The 21,523-nt window shown below is 41.0% G+C and overlaps 1 long non-coding RNA gene across 1 annotated transcript; it reads left to right on the forward strand.

Annotated features, from left to right (window-relative positions):
- The first annotated feature begins 6,214 nt into the window (after nucleotides 1–6,214).
- LOC133568966 (uncharacterized) lies at nucleotides 6,215–19,616 on the forward strand. The gene is made up of 3 exons (XR_009809728.1): nucleotides 6,215–6,359; nucleotides 16,866–16,954; nucleotides 19,394–19,616. It is a non-coding gene; the product is annotated as an uncharacterized LOC133568966 (long non-coding RNA).
- The last annotated feature ends 1,907 nt before the right edge of the window (nucleotides 19,617–21,523 follow it).

Here is a 21,523-nt window from a genome sequence, read left to right on the forward strand (position 1 = left end):
GACTTTTATCTTAAATTATGATCCTGATTTCTGGTTATGTTCAACCAGCAGAGAATGTCTTGCTGGCCCTGACGGGACAATGAGCCCAATTTGTACCTAAATCTTGAAATTTGATGAGCTATTTCCTCCCGCATTCACTTGCATTAAACTAACTGATTTCCAGAGAAGAGCGGTCAGGTTCTGTTTTGCAGATTGGTCGTCAAAAAGTTCTTCTGGATTGGATGACATGGAAGGTCAATTCTGTGCTAATCTCTGTGAGAAAGTGTCCACTTTCCGCCATCTGGCTTCACTTATTGGGAACACAGGCAAGATGTCTGCTTTTGTTGCATCACACTGCAAAGTAGCCATTCTCCTAAAAGTAGCACTCTGAACATATTTGTGTTATGTTGATGCTGCTGGGAAGTAACTTTCAACCAAGCATCACGTATCATTTTCCTTTCTGTCTTCTCTCGCCAGGGGGGGTCATCGGGACTCTGCCAGAGGTCACCGGAAGGTTGCTGTAGACCAAGAAAGGTCAATGCAAGGTTGGCAGTGTGTGAGGTTAGAACTGTTTGCTTACCGTGAGCCATTTTGTGTCTTTAAAGGATCAATTTCAAGGTCCCTTCACCTCTTCCAGGACGGGAAACATATGTCTATTGGTGGCTCATAAATACCTGCAGAGGTATTTTTAGTCTGGTACACCATAGTCTGTTCATTAAAAAAAAAAAGAATTGCAGCATTTAATTGCGCTTTTTCAAGTAGATGGAGTTTCGGCGCTCAAAGGCAGCATCTTGTACAAGAACTGTATCAAAAAGTCAGCTTTTTCACAGATGATAATGCAAAATTATCCTTTGTAATATTTATTATTAGTACTTAATAGTAAATACTAAGTTATTATTTATGTTATATTTATATACATACTGTTTGTGTGTGTGTATATATATATATATATACATATTTAGTATATATACATACAGTATATATATACAGTATATATATATATATATTTAGTATATATACATACAGTATATATATACAGTATATATATATATATATATATACAGTGGGGTAAAAAAGTATTTAGTCAGCCACCGATTGTGCAAGTTCTCTTACTTAAAATGATGACAGAGGTCTGTAATTTTCATCATAGGTATACTTCAACTGTGAAAGACAGAATTAAAAAAAAACCTCAAGAATTCAAATTGTAGGAATTTTAAAGAATTTATTTGTAAATTATTGTGGAAAACAAGTATTTGGTGAACCATTCAAAGCTCTCACTGATGGAAGGAGGTTTTGGCTCAAAATCTCACGATACATGGCCCCATTCATTCTTTCCTTAACATGGATCAATCGTCCTGTCCCCTTAGCAGAAAAACAGCCCCAAAGCATGATGTTTCCACCCCCATGCTTCACAGTAGGTGTGGTGTTCTTGGGATACAACTCAGTATTCTTCTTCCTCCAAACACAACGAGTTGAGTTTATACCAAATAGTTCTATTTTAGTTTCATCTGACCACATGACATTCTCCCAATCCTCTGCTGTATCATCCATGTATCCATTTTGGTATAAACTCAACTCGTCGGAATGTAAGTTCCTGGATTTTTTTTTCACATTTTGTCTCTCACAGTTGAAGTGTACCTATGATGAAAATTACAGACCTCTGTCATCATTTTAAGTGGGAGAACTTGCACAATCGGTGGCTGACTAAATACTTTTTTGCCCCACTGTATATATATATATATATATATATATATATATATATATATATATATATATATAATATAATATTTATGTCAATGTTTCTGTGGTTTATCCGTTATACAGTGCTCAATACCAGAGTAGAGCGGAATATACGTTAGGTCAGGAAAAAACACAGAGGCTATTTCATGCCTACAAGCCTGTACATTACATTACATGGGGGTGTGGCTATTGTTACATGTGTGTGTGTGTATATATATATATATATATATATATATATATATATATATATATATATATATATATATATATTCACTGTTATGCTCATGACACCCAACTCTACATGCCCCTAAAGCTGCCCAACACGCTGGATTGTAGTCAGCTGGAGGCGTGTCTTAATGAAATTAAACAATGGCTGTCCGCTAACTTTTTGAAACTCAACGCTAAAAAAACGGAAATGCTGATTATCGGTCCTGTTAGACACCGACCTATATTTAATAATACAACTCTAACATTTGACAACCAAACAATTAAACAAGGTGACTCTGTAAAGAATCTGGGTATTATCTTCGACCCAACTCTCTCCTTTGAGCCACACATTAAAAGCGTTACTAAAACAGCCTTCTTTCACCTCCTTAATATCGCTAAAATTCGCTCCATACTGTCCACTAATGACGCTGAGATCATTATCCATGCTTTTATGTCTCGTCTCGATTACTGTAACGTATAATTTATGGGTCTCCCCATGTCTAGCATTAAAAGATTACAGTTGGTACAAAATGCGGCTGCTAGACTTTTGACAAGAACAAGAAAGTTTGATCACATTACGCCTGTACTGGCTCACCTGCACTGGCTTCCTGTGCACTTAAAATGTGACTTTAAGGTTTTACTACTTACGTATAAAATACTACACGGTCTAGCTCCATCCTATCATGCCGATTGTATTGTACCATATGTCCCGGCAAGAAATCTGCGTTCAAAGGACTCCGGCTTATTAGTGATTCCCAGAGCTCAAAAAAAGTCTGCAGGCTATAGAGCGTTTTCCAGTACTCTGGAATGCCCTCCCGGTAACAGTTAGAGATGCTACCTCAGTAGAAGCATTTAAGTCTCACCTTAAAACTCATTTGTATACTCTAGCCTTTAAATAGACCCCCTTTTTAGACCAGTTGATCGCCGTTTCTTTTCTTTTTCTCCTCTCTCCCTTGTGGAGGGGGTCCGGTCCGGTGGCTGTGGATGAAGTACTGGCTTTCCAGAGTCGGGACCCAGGATGGACCGTTCACATGTGTATCGGCTGGGGTCATCTCTGCGCTGCTGATCCGCCTCCGCTTGGGATGGTTTCCTGCTGGCTCCACGTTGGACGGGACTCTCGCTACTATATTGGATCCACTTTGGACTGGACTCTCACGGTTATGTTACATCCACTATGGATTGGACTTTCACAATATCTTGTTAGACCCGCTCGACATCCATTGCTTTCGGTCCCCTGCGTTCTCTAAGGTTTCTCATGGTCATCATTGTCACTGGCGCCGACGTCCCACTGGGGTAAGTTTTCCTTGCCCTTATGTGGGCTCTACCGAGGCTAAACATAAACATAAAAATTGATATATATACAGTATATATACGTGTGTGTGTGTGTGTGTGTGTATACTTATATACACATACATCCGAATAAATACATTAATCTTTATGTATTATTAAGTTTTTTTCTTCATGGATCATTAAATTTGATAATATACACATTGTTAGAGGTACAGAAATATTAAAATACATAATAACCTGTACATCACTTTTGACGGGTTCAAAAAAACTTTTTCATTTATTTTGTACATATTTAAATTATGTTTGTATTTATTATACAAATTACTCATGTATGCATAAGTTAAAAAACAAGTTGATTAAATTGCTTATGTGGGATCTTTGTCAAACTGTTTTATTCTTGAAAAAAATTATGGGTCCTTGCATGAAACTCACTTTATTTAGTTGTCATCGTCTTAAATTGTAACTGACCTGGTATTGATTTCAGTCTGAATGTGTTAAAGTCTTGGTGCACTTTGTGTTTTTTTTTTTTTTAATGGCTGCAAAGACCGCATATTTGGATACAACTCACCTTTTTGATTTCACGCCGCATGTTTTCCCACAGACGAACAAAGATGAAAACGCATCAGTAGATTTATGAAGGCGTGCTTCAGTGGTATGTGCACGCTTGGCCGTTTGAAGCACTCCTACTGCCTTTTGCCTCACAAAGAGTATCGATGTGCTTGGTGTGGCATTATGCATAGTCTATGTATCTGTGTGTGTTATTCATACATATCCCGAAAAACCATCAATATATAGCTGCACTTAAGTATGCAAAAATGACAAGCAGGTAACTAAGTTTTGCCGATGACCTGCTAAATTTTGATGAGAATCTGAAAAAAAGGCTGGGATTGAGGACGTTTTTACCCTCACGTGTCATGTAGTGCAGCAACCAACCTATTCCAGCAACTACAGCTCAAATCTCCTCCAATTTTTATGTAAATGTCGCAACTTTTACTTAAGTGACGCCTCCCAGGGGAAGTAATGCAGAGCTGTTTTTGCATTTAAATGTAGTAACACACCATTAAAGGCCTACTGAAACCCACTACTACCGACAACGCAGTCTGATAGTTTATATATCAATGATGAAATATTAACATTGCAACACATGCCAATACGGCCTTTTTAGTTTACTAAATTACAATTTTAAATTTCCCGCGGAGTTTCTTGTTGAAAACGTCGCGTGACGTCTCGGGTTGGAGTGGACATGTTAGCCCAGCACCACACACGGCGAAAAGTAGTCTCTTTAACATCGCATAATAACACAGTAATTTGGTCATCTGTGTTGCTGAATCTTTTGCAATTTGTTCAATTAATAATGGAGACTATAAAGAAGAATGCTGTTGGTGGAAAACGGTGGATCGCAGCTGCCTTTAGCACCGAAACACAGCCTGTGTGTCTTTGTTTGTTGTTAAGCTTCAACACAGAGCGGTCAAGCGAACATGTTTCTCTTCGTCAACCAGCAAGTTTTTGGATGGGAAAATTGTGATATTAAGTCGGCTCTTACCGGAGAATTCATTGGATTATTGGACTTCCTCCTGCAGCTCAAAAAGGCAGCTGTGATCTTTGCTCCTCCATTGGCTTCTCTGAGAGACACTGGCGTTCACCACGGACATCCAACTTTCAGGTATGACTTTACAATCTCACTAAAACACTATTAAAACAATAAGCAGATATAGGATCTTCCAGAATTATCCTAGCAAATGTGTCTAATTACATCTGAAACGGTCCCACTGCCGCCGCCTGGAGCCGTCGTTTTTTCTTCTTCTTTTTTTTGTGTGCTTCACTCGAACTTTCCTCATCCACTAATCTTTCATCTTCGCTCAAATTAATGGGGAAATTGTCGCTTTCTCTGTCCGAATAACTCTTGCTGCTGGAGGCTCACATTATAAACAATGTGAGGATATGAGGAGCCCTACAACCCGTGACGTCACGCGCACATCGTCTGCTACTTCCAGGTACAGGCAAGGCTTTTTTAGTAGCGACCAAAAGTTGCGAACTTTATCGTCGATGTTCTCTACTAAATTCTTTCAGCAAAAATATGGGAATATCGCCAAATAATCAAGTATGACACATAGAATGGGTCTGCTATCCCTGTTTGAATAAGAAAATCTCATTTCAGTAGGCCTTCAATATATACAGTGGTACCCCCTACATTTCTTGGGATTTTTTTTTTAGGCAACCTTTTTGCAAAAACATATTGTACTTGTTTTTGTACATTATCTTGAATGTTGTTAGGCCAAACATTGTGTGTAACAAAGTAGTCTGTATAATTCTGTGTCCACAAAATATTTAAAGAATCCCACGTTAATGATTCGTCAGTCTCTATGCTTTTTTTTTTTTGTAATCCAGCATGACTGCAAAATAATCCACTATGTGGCCAAAGAAAGCCCTTTGATAAAGTGAGAAACATTATTAAATTCAAGAAACAACTCTTAGCAAAGTAGAACGTATTCTATAAAAGTACAAATCAAATCAACTTTATTTATATGGAATGTGTTACTACTGTAAATCGAGGTGCCACTGTATCATTTATTTGTCATCCTCGTACACATTTGTACATATACGGTACACATTTTGGACTCGGGTCCAAGTATAAAGAAAGGCAGTAATAAATAGGCAGTGAAGGAAAACAGCAATAAATAATAAACAGAAAATAACATAAGGCACTTAACAAGAGGAAGGACAGAGAATAGCTGGCTAAAAACGCAGTGTGGAGTGAGAGATAAGTTATGATAAAATAAGCTTTGAAACTGAAAAATCATAACATTGCAAACATTATGATTCACTCTGGTAATTCTTTTGAAAAAATTATTTATTGGCCTTGTAGTTGGGGATTTCTGGTATAAGCAACATAAAGTGTTGAGTTGAAGTGATTTACACACTCCCTGAAGGACGGCAACGTTGTAGGAGACGCCCCCCGATTCTCTTTTGCAAAGCTGACTGTGCAGTGCATCTGGAAAGGGTTCACAGCGCTTCACTTCTCCCACATTTCCTTATTTTACAGCCTTATTCCAAAATGGAAATATTTCATTTTTTTCCTCAAATTTCTTCATGTTGTTGTTGACGAATCCCAAGATGCAGAGAAGGCGGCAGGCATTTTTCAGGTAAACTTAATTTAATTTAACACTAAAACAAGAACAAACAAAAGGGTATAAACAAAAGGCGCGCACAAGGCGGAGAACAAACTTGGCTATGAACAAAAACTAGCACTAAGGCTAACTGGAAACAAAAACACTGTGACACGAATGAACTATGACATGAGCGGAGTGAACAGAAGTAGACACAGCTACAACGATAAGTATTAATGACATTGACAGGTACAATAGTGGTGACAATAATCCAGCACTGACTTGAGGGGAAGGCTGCTTTAAATAGTTTCCTGCTAATTGACACCAGGTGTGGCCAGGTGCCAATCAGCCACAGCTGGGGAGACACAGCACTCAGGGAGACAAACACGAAACGGACAAAATAAGAGCGCTGACAGGAAACAAAGACAAACGCAGAGGAAAAACTAAAACATGGCCAAACTGTCAGGGACAAGCCTGACACCGTAATGACCATGTGAATGTTTTTTTTTCCTTTTTTTTTTTCCGCAAATGTATTGAAAAAAACAAAACAAAACAAAAAAACACAAGCACGTAAGTATTCACAGCCCTTGCCTAATATTTTGTTAATGCACCTTTTGGCTGCAATTACCGCATCAAGCCTTCCCCTTTTGTCCTGGATTCAGTTTCAGCTTTCCTACCGCACAAGTTGTTAGAATGTGGCCATTTCATGGACGTCCTCCACACTATCAGCAGCTCGGCCCAGGACCCGGGCATGGACGGTGGCAGCTGCTGGTGGCCACTCGCATCTACCACCTTGTCAGCCATGTGGTCGCCCGCCGTCTGACTCTTCCCCGCTGGTTACGAGGACATACAGTATGTCCGGCCGACCCAACGCCTAGTCCTCCCTCGCCCTCCCATGACTTTGGACTTTTTTCGTTTTTTGCTTTCTCTCGGACCTCTGGAATTCATCCCTGAAGGGGGGGGTACTGTCATGATCCGTTGCTCACCTGCTCTCGGTCACTATTTATTCCTGCCTCTCGCCGTACTCTGCCTGGCAGTATTGATCGCAACACGTTAGTTTGATATGAGTTTAGAATTACTAGCTTCTTGCTCAGTTGTTGTTCGGTCCACCGGTTTCTCATTGTCCCATTGGGTTGAGTTTTTCCTTGCTCTGATGTGGGATCTGAGCTGAGAATGTCGTTGTGGCTTGTGCAGTCCTTTGAGACACTCGTGACTTAGGGCCATATAAGTGGCCGTTTCATGTACGTCCTCCACACTATCAGCAGCTCGGCCGAGGGCCCGGGCATGGATGATGGCAGCTGCTGGTGGCTACTCGTGTCTGCCACCTTGTCGGCCACGAATGTGGGCGTTCCGTGGTCGCCTTCGCCCACTGCTGATGAATGGTCTATTTTCGATCTTTTTTCATATATTATTATAGGGCGCATTAAAGGAGTCATCCATCTTCTTCCGCTTATCCGAGGTCGGGTCGCGGGGGAAGCAGGCTAAGCAGGTAAGCCCAGACTTTCCTCTCCCCAGCCACTTCGTCCAGCTCTACCTGGGGGATCCTGAGGTGTTCCCAGGCCAGCCGGGACACATAGTTTTCCCAACGTGTCCTGGGTCTTCCCCATGGCCTCCTACCGGTTAATCGTGCCCTAAACACCTCCCTAGGGAGGTGTTCGGGTGGCATCCTGACCAGATGCCCGAACTACTCATCTGGCCCTCTCGATGTGGAGGAGCAGTGGCTTTACTAGTTTTTCCTTGCCCTAATGTGGGATCTGAGCTGAGAATGTTGTTGTGGCTTGTGCAGCCCTTTGAGACACTCGTGATTTAGGGCTATATAAGTAAACATTGATTGATTGATTGATTGATGGATAGTCTGCTGCTAAGCTTTGCAGTAGCTTCTCGTGCCATCCGCATGTTTTTCTTTCTTCGTATTTTTGTCCTGCTCATTGGAATAAAGCACCTTCTTATCTGCACGCTGCTTTCGGACGTCCTCCTGCAACCTGGGGAAACGAGCACCGCAAAACCATGCGACACCGACGTGACGGAAGACCGCCAGCATCTAGTTTCCTCGCAGTGAAAGACAAGTATGCGGATGATTACAGCAGATGCGTTGGATAAGACTCTACAAAAATAAAAGAGAAATAAAAATATGCAAAAATGGAGGAAAAGAGTGTCAACAAACGTTAAAAAAAATACCCATTGTTAACGCCCATCCTGACTTGTCTGGCTGAAAATAGAAGAAATAAATGGTTAGCTTCGGTTATGTTGACAACCGATTATGTCGATGCCCGTCAATATTCAGGTTCTACTGTAATTCCCTTTCTTCACATCATTTTGATTCATTTTGAGAGGAATTGCTGAGCAGCTCCAGTCTGACACAGGTGGATCCAGAATATGATTACTTCACGTAAAAGAAAGAGGATGGGAAAGTGCTGACAGATACAAGGAAGCATAGCAGGAGGTCTGCGTGTTTCCTCTTGTAAGTGGAAGTCCAACGGGGAATTGGACGTCTGCTTTGCCTCTCGGGGTCTTAGCCACTCACTCGCAGAGCCATGTATGCACCAGCGCTGTGTATACAAAGGAGATTAGAGCAGCTCCAGTCTGTACCTCAGCTCCTGGGCCACATGTGGAAACCATGAGAGGAATGTGCTGTGATGCACTGACGGTGTCTGCTGCTGCCGCCATGTAAGCTCTGCAACATTTATAACCTTTATCACCCCGCTGGGAAGCGCTCTTGTCAGACCCTGCTCATGTTTTCCACACCGTGACATGAACATGACGAGCAGCAGTATAGTTACACTGCAATGTTTCTCAGAGGAGTTTTTTTTTTTTTTGCAGGCACACAAGAATGCAGCACAGGTGTGAATAGGGCGGCCAACTCCCTCGAAAAAAAAAAAGACACCTTGCAGGGCTTGTCAACCTAATTTATTTGTCCTTTTTTTATTTGCGGGAAAGGAGTTTTATAGTACCCACAACGTTTGAATGGAGGCCACTGGACTCTTCTTGTTTGTTGACTAGACTGACCCTACGTCCTCTTTTGCGGGGCTGTCCGGGCGGGGTTTCCTAAATGCCTCAAATGTCCGGCATTTTGAGTTAGGGTTGCGTGTATTTTCAATGTACGTTCAGGGTTAAGAAGGGGTTAAAAACCAAACAAATTGTGAAAGTGTCCTAATCACTTGGCCACAGGTGTATAAAATCAAGCACTTAGGCTTGGAGACTGTTTCTACGAACATTTGTGAAAGAATGGGCCGCTCTCAGTGATTTCCAGCGTGGAGCTGTCATAGGATGCCGCCTGTGCAACAAATCCAGTCGTGAAATTTCCTCGCTCCTAAATATTCCAAAGTCAACTTTATTTTAAGAAAAGTGAAGAGTTTGGGAACAACAGCAAGTCAGCCACCAAGTGGTAGGCCTCGTAAACTGACGGAGAGGGGTCAGCGGATGTTGAAGCGTGGTGTGAATAGGGCGGCCAACTCCCTGTGAAAAAAAAAAAGACACCTTGGAGGGCTTGTCGACTTAATTTATTTGTCCTTTTTTTTTATTTGCGGGAAAGGAGTTTTATAGTATCCATAAAGGTTAAATGGAGGCCACTGGACTCTTCTTGTTTGTTGACTAGACTGACCATACGTCCTCTTTTCGTCGGACATGTCCTCTTTTGCGGTGCTGTCCGGGCTGTCTGGGTGGGGTTTCTTAAAGGGTTGCGTGTATTTTCAATGTACTTTCAGGGTTAAGAAGGGGTTGAAAACCAAACAAATTGTGAAGGTGTCCTAATCACTTGGCCACAGGTGTATAAAATCAAGCACTTAGGCATTTATGAAAGAATGGGCCGCTCTCTGTGACTTCCAGCGTGGAGCTGTCATGGGATGCCGCCTGTGCAACACATCCAGTTGTGAAATTTCCTCGCTCCTAAATATTCCAAAGTCAACTTTATTTTAAGAAAATTTAAGAGTTTGGGAACAACAGCAAGTCAGCCACCAAGTGGTAGGCCTCGTAAACTGACGGAGAGGGGTTTGCAGATGCTGAAGCGTGGTGTGAATAGGGCGGCCAACTACCTGGAAAAAAAAAAGACACCTTGGAGGGCTTGTTGACTTAATTTATCTGTCCTTTTTTTTTTATTTGCGGGAAAGGAGTTTTATAGTATCCATAACGGTTGAATGGAGGCCACTGGACTCTTGTTTGTTGACTAGACTGACCATACGTCCTCTTTTCGTCGGACATGTCCTCTTTTGCGGGGCTGTCCAGGCTGTCTGGGTGGGGTTTATTAAAGGGTTGCGTGTATTTTTAATGTACCTTCACGGTTAAGAAGGGGTTAAAAACCAAACAAATTGTGAAGGTGTCCTAATCACTTGGCCACAGGTGTATAAAATCAAGCACTTAGGCATGGAGACTGTTTCTACAAACATTTGTGAAAGAATGGGCCGCTTTCTGTGATTTCCAGCATGGAGCTGTCATAGGATGCAACAAATCCAGTCGTAAAATTTCCTCGCTTCTAAATATTCCAAAGTCAACTTTATTGTAAGAAAAGTGAAGCGTTTGGGAAAAACAGCAAGTCAGCCACCAAGTGGTAGGCCCGGTAAACTGACAGAGAGAGGGGTCAGCGGATGCTGAAGTGCATAGTGCAAAGACTTTCTGCACAGTCAGTTGCTACAGAGCTCCAAACTTCATGTGACCTTCCAATTAGCCCACGTACAGTATGCAGAGAGCTTCATAGAATGGGTTTCCATGGCCGAGCAGCAACATCTAAGCCATACATCACCAAGTCCAATGCAAAGCGTGGGATGCAGTGGTGTGAATCACGTCGCCACTTGACTCTAGAGCAGTGGAGACGCCTTCTCTGGAGTAATGAATCACACTTTTCCATCTGGCAATCTGTTGGACATGTCTGGGTTTGGAGGTTGCTGGGAAAACACTACATGTTGGACTGCATTGTGCCGAGTGTGAAATTTGGTGGAGGAGGAATTATGGTGTGGGTTGGGGCTTGGCCCCTCAGTTCCAGTGTAAAGAATTTTGAATGCTCCAGGATACCAAAACATTTTGGACAATTCCATGGGAAGGCACTTCAAGTTCATATGTGAGTCAAGGCAGGTGGCCAAATACTTTTAGCAATATGGTGTACTTGACGCGTGCTAACTGCAGCATTTCGTCACGCAAATGTTAACATTTTAACATTGGCATGTTGACTTAACACATTTTGCAGTCATGTACATTTGTGCTTAACTCGTGTTGACACTTAGTATGCCAATATTATCATGTTTTCTTTTTTTTTTTTTTTAGATAATTTTGCAGGTGCACACCTCCGGTCACTTGACACATGTTAACTGTTAGCATACTAATGTTAGCAAATATACTTTTGTCAGCTAACTTTGCAGTTGTACCCCTCGTAGTCATTTATATAAATTGTTTTTTCACACGTTAACTATTTGCAAGCTAATTTTAGCATTTTTGTTTTTTACATAATTTCGCAGTCGTACACCTCAGAGTCATTTAATTTTGTACTCGACACATGCGAACTGTTAGCATGCTAGCTTTCTTAGCTATTTCTGCAGGTGTACACCTCTGTCATAAAATCATGCTGTTAACTGTTAACATGCTAACGTTAGCTAGATCGACCATACGTCCTCTTTTCCCCGGACATGTCCTCGTTTGCGGGGCTGTCCGGGCGGAGTTTCTTAAATGCCTCAAATGTCCGGCATTTTGAGTTAGGGTTGCGTGTATTTTCAATGTACATCCAGGGTTAAGAAGGGGTTAAAAACAAAAAAATTGTGAAGCTGTGCACATGCAGCAGCATTCGTGAGGGAGGGGCAGAGACAAAGAGAGCGAAAGAGTTATGATAAACGCGCATGCGTCGCTAGGCTCTGGTTTTTATTGATAGATTTATCAGATTAGATTTTTTTATTATCTATAGCAGGGGTGTCAAAAGTGTGCCCCGGAGGCCATTAGCGGCCCACAGCTAATGTTTTAAAGGCACATTCTAAAAATACTATTAAAAAAACAAAAACATAACAAAAGTGAAATAAAAAGCTTAAAGGTGAAATGTAATTTAGAAAAAGTTGCAATGTTGACTAATAAAACAAAGCTGATTTTTTTTTTCTTTCAAACTGTCATTGCTCAAAACATAATATTGAATCAAAATCAATGTTATTGTCAATTATTGACCCATGCAAGGTTCAGCTTTCGTCACCTTAAATATTCTACTTTAAAAAATATTTTTGGTGGAAGACTTTTTGTATTTTGTGTGTTTCCCATTAAAAAAACATAGTTTTGTTTGACAATGAAGGGCGGAAAACAACAAAAACAAAAAAACATTATAATAAAACTAAAACATTTTAAAATGACGAATAGAGCTGAAGTTGTTGTAGATTCCAGAGATTTAAGCATTAAATCTAAAATGTATGTATGGCCTGGCACACCATTATCATCATTTCCTATAGACCTATTGGATTATTCACATCACCCCTGAGCCAGACTTCTCCTACGTTAGCTTCGAGACCAACCACTCCCTGACTTTGTACGATGACCTTGTTTGGAAGGTGGTGGACGTGTTCAAGCCTGGGAAATTAGTGACCACGCTGTTTGTCAATCAGGCACGTTTGGAAAACAAAGTCTGTCTTGGCTGACAAGACTCTGCAGCATCGCGTGGACATCGGGGGCGGTACCTCTGGATTGGCAGACCGGGGTGGTGGTTCCTCTCTTTAAGAAGGGGGACCGGAGGGTGTGTTCCAACTATCGTGGGATCACACTCCTCAGCCTTCCCGGTTAGGTTTATTCAGGTGTACTGGAGAGGAGGCTACGCAGGATAGTCGAACCTCGGATTCAGGAGGAACAGTGTGGTTTTCATCCTGATCGTGGAACTGTGGACCAGCTCTATACTCTCGGCAGGGTTCTTGAGGGTGCATGGGAGTTTGCCCAACCAGTCTACATGTGCTTTGTGGACTTGGAGATGGCATTCAACCGTGTCCCTCGGGAAGTCCTGTGGGGAATGCTCAGAGAGTATGGGGTACCGGACTGTCGTATTGTGGCGGTCCGCTCCCTGTACGATCAGTGTCAACAGAGCTTGGTCCGCATTGCGGGCAGTAAGTCGAACACATTTCCAGTGAGGGTTGGACTCCGCCAAGGCTGTCCTTTGTCACCGATTCTGTTCATAACTTTTATGGACAGAATTTCTAGGCGCAGTCAAGGCGTTGAGGGGTTCCGGTTTGGTGACCGCAGGATTAGGTCTCTGCTTTTTGCAGACGATGTGATCCTGATGGCTTCATCTGGCCAGGATCTTAAGCTCTCACTGGATCGGTTTGCAGCCGAGTGTGAAGCGACCGGAATGAGAATCTGCACCTCCAAGTCCGAATCCATGGTTCTCGCCCGGAAAAGGGTGGAGTGCCATCTCCGGGTTGGGGAGGAAACCCTACCCCAAGTGGAGGAGTTCAAGTACCTAGGAGTCTTGTTCACGAGTGAGGGAAGAGTGGATCGTGAGATCGACAGGCGGATCGGTGCGGCATCTTTAGTAATGCAGACGTTGTACCGATCCGTTGTGGTGAAGAAGGAGCTGAGCCGGAAGGCAAAGCTCTCAATTTACCGGTCGATCTACGTTCCCATCCTCACCTATGGTCATGAGCTTTGGGTCATGACCGAAAGGATAAGATCACGGGTACAAGCGGCCCAAATGAGTTTCCTCCGCTGTGTGGCGGGGCTCTCCCTTAGAGATAGGGTGAGAAGCTCTGCCATCCGGGAGGAGCTCAAAGTAAAGCCGCTGCTCCTCCACATCGAGAGGAGCCAGATGAGGTGGTTTGGGCATCTGGTCAGGATGCCACCCGAACACCTCCCTAGGGAGGTGTTTAGGGCACGTCCAACCGGTAGGAGGCCACGGGGAAAACCCAGGACACGTAAGGAAGACTATGTCTCCCGGCTGGCCTGGGAACGCCTCGGGATCCCCCGGGAAGAGCTAGACGAAGTGGCTGGGGAGAGGGAAGTCTGGGTTTCCATGCTTAGGCTGTTGCCCCCGCGACCCGACCTCGGATGGGCGGAAGAAGATGGATGGATGGATGGATGGATGGATGGAAAACAAAGTGCTTTTAATGCAACTCATTCATGTTGTAAACCCCTTAGATTGTACAAAAACCAAAAGCAGTGAAGTTGTCACATTGTGTAAATGGTAAATAAATAAAAAATAAAAATTATATATATATATATATATATATATATATATATATATATATATATATATATATATATATATATATATATATATATATATATATAAAACATACATTTTATATATATATCAAATGTATGTTTGCCATGGCACACCATTATCATCATTTCATGACCGAAGCAAAACACTTTTTACACCTACAACTTATTAAATAAAAACATAGGAACAATTACCAGCAGCGGAAAAGTTTAGATGCATGAAGTAAAGAAAAAACTGAATGAATGTTTATAACTGAACACATTTACGTATGCATACATTTTTTTTTTAATGAATTAACGTTGAGGACAACCTTTTTCCAAAACACAATATAGAATCTGAAATATAACAGGACAGTGCATACGTTTATCATTTGTTTTCAAAACGCTTAAAAAAAGTGGGACTCCAAAGATTTACTGTGGGACCCCATTTAGAAAATTCTTATCGCCGACACTGCTGTCAAAAGAGGAGAAAAAAATGCTTTATTTAAATAAATATATTATTTATAAAGCAAGTTCGAATATCATTGGCGAATTTTCACCTAGTCTTGGCACGAATATGTGTCCTCTTTTTGGGAATACAGAATATGGTCAGCCTAACGTTAGCAAACTAACTTTTTAAGCTCATCTTGCACCTTGGATTTGTACAAACCCCGTTTCCTTATGAGTGGGGAAATTGTGTTGGATGTAAATATCAACGGAATACAATTATTTGCACAGCATTTTCAACCCATATTCAGTTGAATGCACTACAAAGACAACATATTTGATGTTCAAACTGATAAACATTTTTTTTGTGTGTAAATAATCATTAACTTTTAAATTTGATGCCAGCAACACGTGACAAAGAAGTTGGGAAAGGTGGCGATAAATACTGATAAAGTAGAGGAATACTCATCAAAGACTTATTTGGAACATCCCATAGGTGTGCAGGCTAATTGGGAACAGGTGGGTGCCATGATTGGGTATAAAAACAGCTTCCCAAAAAATGCTCAGTCTTTCACAAGAAAGGATGGGGCGAGGTACACCCCTTTGTCCACAACTGCATGAGCAAATAGTCAAACAGTTTAAGAACAACGTTTTTCAAAGTGCAATTGCAAGAAATTTAGAGATTCCAACATCTACGGTCCATAATATCATCAAAAGGTTCAGAGAATCTGGAGAAATCACTCCACGTAAGCAGCATGGCCGAAAACCAACATTGAATGACCGTGACCTTCGATCCCTCAGACGGCACTGTATATAAAACCGAATCAATCTCGAAAGGATATCACCACATGGGCTCAGGAACACTTCAGAAAACCACTGTCACTAAATACAGTTTGTCGCTACATTTTTAAGTGTGAGTTAAAGCTCTACTATACAAAGCGAAAGCCATTTATCAACAACATCCAGAAACGCCACCAGCTACTCTGAGCCCGAGATCATCTAAGATGGACTGATGCAAAGTGGAAAAGTGTTCTGTGGTCTGACGAGTCCACATTTCAAATTGTTTTTGGAAATATTCAACATCATGTCATCCGGACCAAATGGGAAGCAAACTATCCAGACTGTTATGACTCAAAGTTCAAAAGCCAGCATCTGTGATGGTATGGGGGTGCATTAGTGTCCAAGGCATGGGTAACTTACACATCTGTGAAGGCACCATTAATGCTGAAAGGTACATACAGGTTTTAGAACATCTAAGCACCGTCTTTTTCATGGAGGCCCCTGCTTATTTCGGCAAGACAATGCCAAGCCACATTCAGCACGTGTTACAACAGCGTGGTTTCGTAAAAAAAGAGTGCAGGTACTTTCCTGGCCCGCCTGCAGTTCAGACCTGTCTCCCATCGAAAATGTGTGGTGCATTTTGAAGCGTAAAATACGACGGCGGAGACCAGGGACTGTTGAACGACTGAAGCTCTACATAAAACAAGAATGGGAAAGAATTCCACTTTCAAAGCTTCAACAATTAGTTTCCTCAGTTCCCAAACGTTTAATGAGTGTTGTTAAAAGAAAAGGTGATGTAACACAGTGGTGAACATGCCCTTTCCCAACTACTTTGGCATGTGTTGCAGCCATGAAATTCTAAGTTAATTATTACTTGCAAAAAAAAATTACAGTTTATGAGTTTGAACATCAAATATCTTGTCTTCGTAGAGCATTCAACAGAATATGGGTTGAAAAAGGTTTGCAAATCATTGTTTTCCGTTTATATTTACATCTAACACAATTTCCCAACTCATATGGAAACGGGGTTTGTATATTTTGTTCATGGACACTACCTGACTCCCACGCTACCTGTTACCATTTTGTTTCAGCTTGGGCCTTTCAGTATTCATATTCTGTTTACCTGTAAATAGTCAAGCTTTGTGAATAGCTTTGTTATCATTTCCATTTCAGTCATAGAATTACAAGTTCCAAGAGGTGAAATCAAAGCTTTCGAAGGGCGTAGGAACTTACACGACCTGCACTCCTTGGATCATGTACAGGTGAGCCAACATCTCGCACCTGTCGGTCACACGAAACCGCTAACGCTAGTGTTACAGACACTTTATCCTTCATTACAAGCTCATTTGAGGCTGCGGACAAAAGGAGGACTGACTCATCGCGCTAATGACCGTATCCTCTCTCCGTCTTTGCGCTTCTTATTTTCTCCTCCTTTTACGGAGCTAGAATATTAATGGCGCCGCAGGCGAGTAGAAATATACAGCGCTCAGGCGGCCGTAGCTTTAGCATCGGCACTAACGTTACTGATGCAGGTTTTGTGAATTGATTGATTGAAACTTTTACAAACATACCTTTCAGCATTAATGGTGCCTTCACAGATGTGTAAGTTACCCATGCCTTGGGCACTAATGCACCCCCATACCATCACAGATGCTGGTTTTTGAACTTTGCGTCAATGACAGTCTGGATGGTTCGCTTCCCCTTTGGTCCGGATGACAAAATGTCGAATATTTCCAAAAACATTTTGAAATGTGGACTCGTCAGACCACAGAACACTTTTCCACTTTGCATCAGTCCATCTTCGATGATCTCGGACCCAGAGAAGCCGCCGGAATTTTTCGATGTTGTTGATAAGTGGCTTTTGCTTTGCATAGTAGAGCTTTAACTTGCACTTACAGATGTAGCGACGAACTGTATTTAGTGACAGTGGTTTTCTGAAGTGTGCCTGAGCCCATGTGGTGATATCCTTTCGAGATTGATGTCGGTTTTTGATGCAGTGCCGTCTGAGGGATTGAAGGTCACGGTCCTTTAATGTTGGTTTCTGGCAATGCCGCTTACGTGGAGTGATTTCTCCAGATTCTCTGAACCTTTTGATATTATGGACCGTAGATGTTGAAATCCCTAAATTTCTTAAAATTTCACTTTTAGAAACGTTGTTCTTAAACCGATTATTTGCTCATGCAGTTTTGGACAAAGGGGTGTACCTCGCCCCATCCTCTCTTGTGAAAGACTGAGCATTTTTTGGGAAGCTGTTTTTATACCCAATCATGGCACCCACCTCTTCCCAATTAGCTTGCACACCTGTGGGATGTTCAAAATAAGTGTTTAATGAGCATTCCTTAACTTTATCAGTATTTATTGCCACCTTTCCCAATTTCTTTGTCACGTGTTGCTGGTATCAAATTCTGAAGTTAATGATTATTTGCAAAAAAAAATAAAGTTTATGAGTTTGAACATCAAATATGTTGTCTTTGTAGCATATTCAACTGAATATAGTTTGAAAATGATTTGCAAATAATTGTATTCCGTTTATATTTACATCTAACACCATTTCCCAACTCAAATGGAAACGGGGTTTGTATTAGTAGATTGCACAGTACAGTACATATTCCGTACAATTGACCACTAAATGGTAACACCCCAATAAATGTTTCAACTTGTTCAAGTCGGGTTCCGGGCTTCTCGGTGGAAGAGGGGTTAGTGCGTCTGCCCCACAATACGAAGGTCCTACAGTCCTGGGTTCAATCCCAGGGTCGGGATCTTTCTGTGTGGAGTTTGCATGTTCTCCCCGTGAATGCGTGGGTTCTCTCCGGGTACTCCGGCTTCCTCCCACCTCCAAAGACATGCACCTGGGGATAGGTTGATTGGCAACACTAAATTGGCCCTAGTGTTTGAATGTTGTCTATCTGTGTTGGCCCTGTGATGAGGTGGCGACTTGTTCAAGGTGTACCCCGCCTTACGCCCGATTGTAGCTGAGATAGGCGTCAGCGCCCCCCGCAACCCCAAAAAAGGGAATAAGCGGTAGAAAATTGATGGATAGATGGATGGATAAGTCGGGGTCCACGTTAATCAATTCATGGTAGAAACTTTGTCACGTTCTAAAGTCCTCAGACAGAAGGTTTACTTTGGGAAATGATGACTTGGGTTTTTCATTGACCGGAATTCAAAAGACGTTGAAAAAACAAACATTGCCTTTAGTAAAACCACAAGTGTGGAACTATTTGTGTTGCTGCCAACTCAATAGATGGTTGCGAAACCCTTTTGGTCTGTGGTTCATGTTGAGTCCCAGTTACCATGAATTGATTAACGTGGACCCTGACTTAAACAAGGTGAAAAACTTTTTCGGTTGTTACCATTTAGTAGTTTATTAAAAGTTTCAATCAATTAATCAGTAACAGGAAGACTGAACGCTAAGCTATTCCTCAAATATCCACCACACTTACAAGTGTCTTACATGTTTATCTTATTTTAATGAAAGTGTTACATCATTTTACACAATCCCCTGAACTGGTTTGTTGAGGCTGCCGGTGGCATACATAGTGGTTGTCTACGGCAACTTGCTCATAACAAACATTGGACGCTATTAGCAAATGAAATGTTTCATTTCAGTTATTTAATCTAAGGAATATGAGGTCTCAGATAGCATTGTTTTAAAATGTTCCAACATTCATGAGAGTGTTTATTTCTGTTTTTTTCCACAGATGAGCGCTAATACAGACCAGTTGCAGGATTGGATTGGTACTCTCACATTGTTCCGAGGAAGAACTAAATGGAAACGGGCCTTTGGCTCAAAGAAAGAAATGACAATAATAAATACCATGTTTTCTTTTTATAAAATCACAATAAATATGAATAAATTAACGCATTGGACATTACATAAATACATATCATATTGTTGCTGTCCAATGGAAGCATGTATCGTCAAATTACAACAAAAACATTAAAACATTTTTTTTTAAAGACATTAGGTTGTTTTTTTCCCTTAAAACGAAAAAAAAAAAAATGGTCTCAGATAAAAACGGGAGCAATATTAATGTTTTTTTTTTTCAAACAAAACACAAACAGATATACGCCAAATATTTTTGGGGTGTTTCTAAATTAAAGGGAAATGTAATAAGAATAAAAAAAAGCAAACCTAACAATTATTGCAGTTAATAAAACAAACAAAAAAAAATGATTACATAAAAAATAACGCCTAAATTATTTTGCAAAATTCTGAAAAAACTGGATGTTATCACAGCAAAAAAAAACAAAAAACAGGCATTTGGAAGACTAAAACATATTTTCTTATTTGGATAAAAAATAAAATAAAGCTAATGTGAAAATGTGCGCCTTTTAATCAAACATATGTCTGAATAAAAGTGAATAAAAATTATTTTACATATAACTAAAAATTATTGTTTAGTTACATGGATTTTACTAAGTGAGCACTTTTGGGGAGGTAAAAATATTTTTATCCTTAATAAAGCAGAAAAATCATTTAGAATGTTTCCAAACTAAAATGTATATTGTAAAAAGTCATAACATTTTGATTTACAGTCGTCCCTCGTCTCCACGGCTATTTAAAGGCCTACTGAAACCCACTACTACCGACCACGCAGTCTGATAGTTTATACATCAATGATGGAATCTTAACATTGCAACACATGCCAATACGGCCTTTTTAGTTTACTAAATTGCAATTTTAAATTTCCCGCGAAGTGTCGTGTTGAAAACGTCGCAGTATGACGACTCGTATGATGACGCGTATGTTCGACGTCTCAGGTTGTAGCGGACATTATTTTCCAGCCCGATCCAAGCTATAAGTAGTCTGCTTTAATCGCATAATTAAAGAGTATTTTGGACATCTGTGTTGCTGAATCTTTTGCAATTTGTTTAATTAATAATGGAGAAGTGAAAGTAGAAAGATGGAGGTGGGAAGCTTTAAGCCTTTAGCCACAAAAACACAGCCTGTGTTTCCTTGTTTAAAATTCCCGAATGTGAAGTTTTACTATGGATCAGAGCGGTCAAGGGAACATGGATCTCGACCAAATGTCAACCGGCAGTTTTCGGTGAGAAAATTATGGTCTTATCGGAGACACCAGCGGAGTTTCGTCCTGCTGCAGCGCGTGACTTAATTCCCTCAGAGACTCTGGCGTCAACACACCCGTGGCCACGCCCCTCCAACTTTAGGTACTGTATAATCTCACTAAAACAATAAGCAAATAAGGGATTTTCCAGAATTATCCTATGAAATGTGTCTAATAACATCTGAATCGCTCTCACTGCAATCACCTTTTTTTCTTTTTTTTTTCTAGTCCTTCGCTCTAAATTTCCTCATCCACGAATCTTTCATTCTCGTTCAAATTAGTGGGGAAATTGTCGCTTTCTCGGGCCGAATAGCTCTTGCTGCTGGTGGCTCACTTTATAAACAATGTGAGGATTTGAGGAGCTCCACAACCCGTGACGTCACGCGCACATCGTCTGCTACTTCCGGTAAAGGCAAGGCTTTTTTATTAGCGACCAAAAGTTGCAAACCTCATCGTCGATGTTCTTTACTAAATCCTTTGAGCAAAAATATGGCAATATCGCAAAATGATCAAGTATGACACATAGAAGGGACCTGCTATCCCCGTTTGAATAAGAAAATCTCATTTCAGAAGGCCTTTAAGGTATCATGTTTTGTTGTGTTTATTAGACATATTCTGTGTATTTCGGGCCTAAATTACAAAACGTTAAGCATATAAAGGGCTAAATGAAGTAAAAATATCAGTACTACAGTAGAATTAGCCACTCCATGAGAGCATGCCTCCTAAAGTCAGTACAGTATATCTCATAAAGTCTATTATTAG

This window comes from Nerophis ophidion, linkage group LG01 (assembly GCF_033978795.1).
Source record: "Nerophis ophidion isolate RoL-2023_Sa linkage group LG01, RoL_Noph_v1.0, whole genome shotgun sequence".
NCBI classification, from domain to species: domain Eukaryota; kingdom Metazoa; phylum Chordata; class Actinopteri; order Syngnathiformes; family Syngnathidae; genus Nerophis; species Nerophis ophidion.